The 4,850-nt window shown below is 47.2% G+C and overlaps 1 protein-coding gene across 1 annotated transcript in view; it reads right to left on the reverse strand.

Moving 5' to 3' along the window:
• The window catches only part of RGS12 (regulator of G protein signaling 12), a 174,815-nt gene extending 173,085 nt beyond the window's left edge, over positions 1–1,730 (reverse strand). The window contains exon 1 of the mRNA XM_026648073.1: positions 1,663–1,730. The gene's annotated coding sequence lies outside the window, so the exon portion shown is untranslated. The remainder of the gene's footprint in view (positions 1–1,662) is intronic.
• Positions 1,731–4,850: the final 3,120 nt, after the last annotated feature.

The following is a 4,850-nucleotide window of genomic DNA, read 5'->3' on the forward strand; positions in this document are numbered from 1 at the left end:
GACAGAGATGCACGAGACAGGCAACACCTATTACTTGATGGTTGATAGGTGAAATAAGTGTAGGGAGTCTAATGGAAGATGTGATGAAGAAATCAAAAGAAGGATACAGTTTGCAAAAGTATTCAATGACTTCCAAAGACTTCTGTGTTATCAAAATTAAAACTCCATATATCCTCACTAAATTGCTAAACTGCTACCTACAGTCAATTCTCCTGTTTGGATTTGAGAGCTGGACACTTAAGAAGGACACTGAGAGAAGACTCAAAGCATTCAAGCTTTGGTGTTATAGATGAAAGTTAAAAATTATCTGGAAAACCAAAACTAAGAATGAAGCAGTGATGAGAAGGATGAGTTTTAAAAGAGCTCAATTACCTGAGACCCTAGGTCAGGAGTTCTCAAACTTCATTGCACTGAGACCTCCTACTAACAACAAAGATTACTACATGTTCCCAGGAGGGGGGACCAAAGCCTAAGCCCTGCCACCCTGGGCAGGGTTTGGGGGGGAAGGCCCAAAGTCGAAGCTCAAGGGTTTCAGCCCCAGGCGGGAGGCCCGTAATCTGTTCTGAGCCCCGCCACTCAGGGCTGAAACTGAGTTCTAAGCCCTGCAACCCAAGGAAGTGGGGCTTTGGCCCCTGGCTCCAGCAACTCTAATGCGAGTCCTGGTGACCCCATTAAAATGGGGACACGACCCACTTTGGGGTCCAACCCACAATTTGAAACCGGTGCCCTAGGTAAAAGATCACAGAGCAACTCACTTCCAGCACTCACATCGGAAAAGAGTGCAGGCAAACTAGGAAGAGGAAGAAAAGAGCCAGTTATATCTTCAGATGGACTGGTATCCTGCCACTGCTACCAACTCCTTGTGTGCCCTTGGGCAAGTCACCTAACCTCTCTCCCTCATTTTCCCCATCTGTAAAAATGGAATCATACATATTCACTTCCCAGAGGTATAGGGAGGATTAGTAGATGTAAAACACTTTGAACACAAATAGTGCTACACAATTGCCAAGTATTATTATCAGTAATGTGCAGAGATTTCTTTCCTAAAGAAAGGAGCATCAATCACAGCAGTGACCTCTCTGTGTCTCTGCAAAGTGGAGATAATAGCGTTTCCCCACCTCACAGGGGTACTGAAGTAAATTCATTAACAGGGCAGGCAGATACAACAGCGAGTGGGGTCAGGTAGCTGCTGGATAGTTGGGGACGTGCTCCTCGAGGGCCAGGAGCAGTTTACTGTACCCCCTCCGCCAGCCAAGCAACAGTTGCACGCTACTCTGGAAACAGTGTTACACGTTAACCACCGTATCGAAGCAGCCTCAGCCTCCCTGGAGGGTGGAGCCGCTGGGATTGGGAGGGAAAAGCAGCACCCGGGTCAGTTGGGACCGTTTGAAAAGCAAGCAGTGAAATCGGAGTCCAACAAACCAAGCCCCATCCCCCCGCAAAGCCCAGCTTGTAACGGAACCACTCCCCGTCACACAAACCCAACACCGCCCAGCGCGGGGGGTGTCTAACTTCTGCACGCTACCCCCCACCCCCCGATTCCCCTCAGCTCTCTCCCCTCCCCCACTTTACTCCTTCCACCCCCCGTCCCGAGTAGGGTCCCGGGCCGGTAGCGCACAGTCGGTTTGGTCTGGGGGGAGCACCGCTCCCAGACCCACTCACCGCCGTCCCCCAGGACTCCAGCTCCTCACCGAGTCACCAACTCGCCACCGGTCACCGGGGCGACGGGCGCCTGTCTCCACCACCCAGCACCTCGGCCACTGGCTGCAGGGAGCTGTCAGTCACTCACCCGGCGGGGGTGGCGGTCGGGTTCCCGACCAGAGAGAGGAGAGACAATACAGAACCAGGAACTACAGCTCCCAGCATGCACCGCTGCCAGTCCGCCGCCGCCTGCCGCCTAGGGCCGCTGCGCGTTGCATGCCGGAAGCTGTAGTGTCCTTCTTGCTTCAACGCCTCACAAGGGGGCGGTGGGCAGCGCACAAATCCTCAGCGTGGGGACGGGAGCGTGCCCATCCTCCACCCGCGGAGTTATAACACGCATGCGCAGACTTTCGCGGGCCCTCCCCCGCACCCGAGGCTGGGGCAGCCATGGGGGCTCGAGGTGCGAGGCCGGCTGCCGGCGGGGGGACTGGGGCGGCAGAGGGCGCTCTCAGGATAACAGAGGCTGGGAGTTGGCAAAGTCAGGAGCGTGAGGGGTGTATGAGGTAGGCAGGACGAGGCGGACAATTTTTCGCTTTAAAGCAGATTTTATTTAAACCGAATACATTTCTTTTTAAAAATAAACCTTATTTAAAATTAAATGTGAAATTATTGCAACCGGAGTTCAGGGCTCAGCTTCCTGTAATCCATGAAAATCCTTAACATTATATACAAAAAATATTAAGCCGCCCATGTTTGGAGCTCCAGGTTTTAGTTTTAAAGAAAGTGGAACTACTGAACTCGTGGAGGCCCCTGGTGAAGCACCTGATGCCAGTCTGTTGAAGGGCTTAGCTAGCTTCTAAAAGCAAGAGCCTGTTCTACAGGTGCTGAGGGACTATTTTCTTCATTTTAAGTTTTTTCAACTAGCTGACGTCCATGACTAACTCAGTGGAAGTTAAGAAACCAATTAGGAGTTGAAAAAGCAGGAAAGCTTGTTTTCCTCTTTCAATCTAAGAATAAAACATGAGAGGTTGAGATTTACTAGTTCTAAAGTCAGTTCTATTCACTAACAACAGATAATACTTCCATTGTTTAATACAGCAGTTCTCAAACTGGTGGTCATGAGGTTATTACGTGGGGGGGGTTGCGAGCTGTCAGCCTCCTCCCCAAACCCTGCTTTGCCTCCAGCATTTATAATAGTGTTAAATATTAAAAAATGTGTTTTTACTTTATAAGGGTGGGGGTCGGACTCATAGGCTTGCTGTGTGAAAGGGGTCACCCATACAAAAGTTTGAGAACCACTGGTCTAATACATCCATTAATTATAAATGCAAAACATGTTTTGATATTTTTCTTATGTATTCAGCACAATTTAATTTAGTTTTAAGTAATAAAGAAATTGTAAAATACAGTTTTTATGAATTTTAATTGAATTCCTATTTCCATCCAAATGCAACTTGACAAAAAATTAATCATCTCATAAATAAGAAATGTCATTCAGGATTTGCTAACAAAAATGTAAAATTAAGAATCAGGATAAATGTATGGTAAGCTATATAATTGTTTAAATAAATATATATAAATATAATGTATCCTTCTAGTTGGTAAAACCAAGTACCAAATTATACCAACCAAGGAGAATTAACCTTGCTTTAGAAAAATAACAAATATATTAATGCAAAACAAGATTTCATATAGACAATGACTTATCTATACTGCTCTATATAATATACACTGAAATGTAAGTACAATATTTATACTTCAATTGATTTATTTTATAATTATACAGTAAAAATGAGAAAATAAGCAATTTTTCAGTAATAGTGTGCTGTGACACTTTTGTATTTTTATGTCTGATTTTGTAAGCAAATAGTTTTTAAATGAGATGAAACTTGGGGGTACACAAGACAAATCAGACTCTTGAAAGGGATACTGTAGTCTGGCAAGGTTGAGAGCCACTGACCTATATGATGCAGGTCATTGTCATAGGAGTGCAAGATGGGCAGTAGTTTGTCTGCTGTTGCCTCAACAAAGTGCAAGCTAACCATAGCCTTTAATAGATAGATTTATAATGTCTATTCCAATGAAGGGAATTATGGAAGGAATCATGTTGGAAGAAAAGAATAGTTAACATGAACTGTGCTAAGACCCTACTTCTTCATGAACTGGGAGCCAGGAACCGAGGAATTCTATTCCCATTTCATACACCCTCCATGATCTGAGGCTCAGATTCTTCAAAATGTTCCACATAGGTATAACTACACAGAGCCACAACAAATTGGCACTGGGGTCTACCCATGTGGCACAACTTGCAGGCTAGAGGCTTTAATTTCTATGCCTTAGTCTCTTAGGGTATGTCTACACTATGAGAGTAGTTCGATTTTAGTTAAATCGAATATGTGCAATCGATATTAGAAAGTCGAACGTGTGTGTCCACACTAAGGACAGTCATTCGACTTTGTCAGTCCACACTACCAGGGAAAGCGTCGACATTGGAAGCAGTGCACTTTGGGCAGCTATCCCACAGTTCCCGCAGTCCCCGCTGCCCATTGGAATTCTGGGTCGAGCCCGCAATGCCTTCTGGGGGAAAAAAATGTCTCGAGGGTGCTTTTGGGTAACTGTCGTCATCCAATCGTCACTCCCGCCCTCCCTCCCTCCTTGAAAGCGCCGGCGGGAAATCAGTTCGCGCACTTTTCTGGTCAGTGACAGCGCGGACGCCACAGCACCGCGAGCATGGGTCCCGCTGCGACCATCGTGGAGATGCCTACAGTGATCCTCGGGGACCCATCCTACCCGCTAATGCCCTGGCTCATGAAGCCCTATACTGGCGCCCTGGACAGTGAAAAAGAACTCTTCAACTACCGGCTGAGCAAGTGCAGAATGGTGGTGGAGTGTGCTTTTGGCCGTCTCAAGGGGAGATGGAGAAGCTTTCTGACTCGCTGTGATCTCAGCGAAACCAATATTCCCATCGTTATAGCAGCTTGCTGCGTGCTCCACAATCTCTGAGAGAGCAAGGGGGAGACCTTTATGGCGGGGTGGGAGGTTGAGGCAAATAGCCTGGCTGCTGATTACACCCAGCCAGACAGCCGGGCGATTAGAAGATCCCAGCGGGACGCGCTGTGCATCCGGGAGGCTTTGAAAGCCAGTTTCAAGACTGAGCAGGGTACCCAGTGACTTTTAAGTTTGTGGACACAGAGGCTGAACTTGCCCCC

Source organism: Terrapene carolina, unplaced genomic scaffold (assembly GCF_002925995.2).
Source record: "Terrapene carolina triunguis isolate 2854851 unplaced genomic scaffold, T_m_triunguis-2.0 Scaffold66, whole genome shotgun sequence".
In the NCBI taxonomy this organism is placed as follows: Eukaryota; Metazoa; Chordata; order Testudines; family Emydidae; genus Terrapene; species Terrapene triunguis.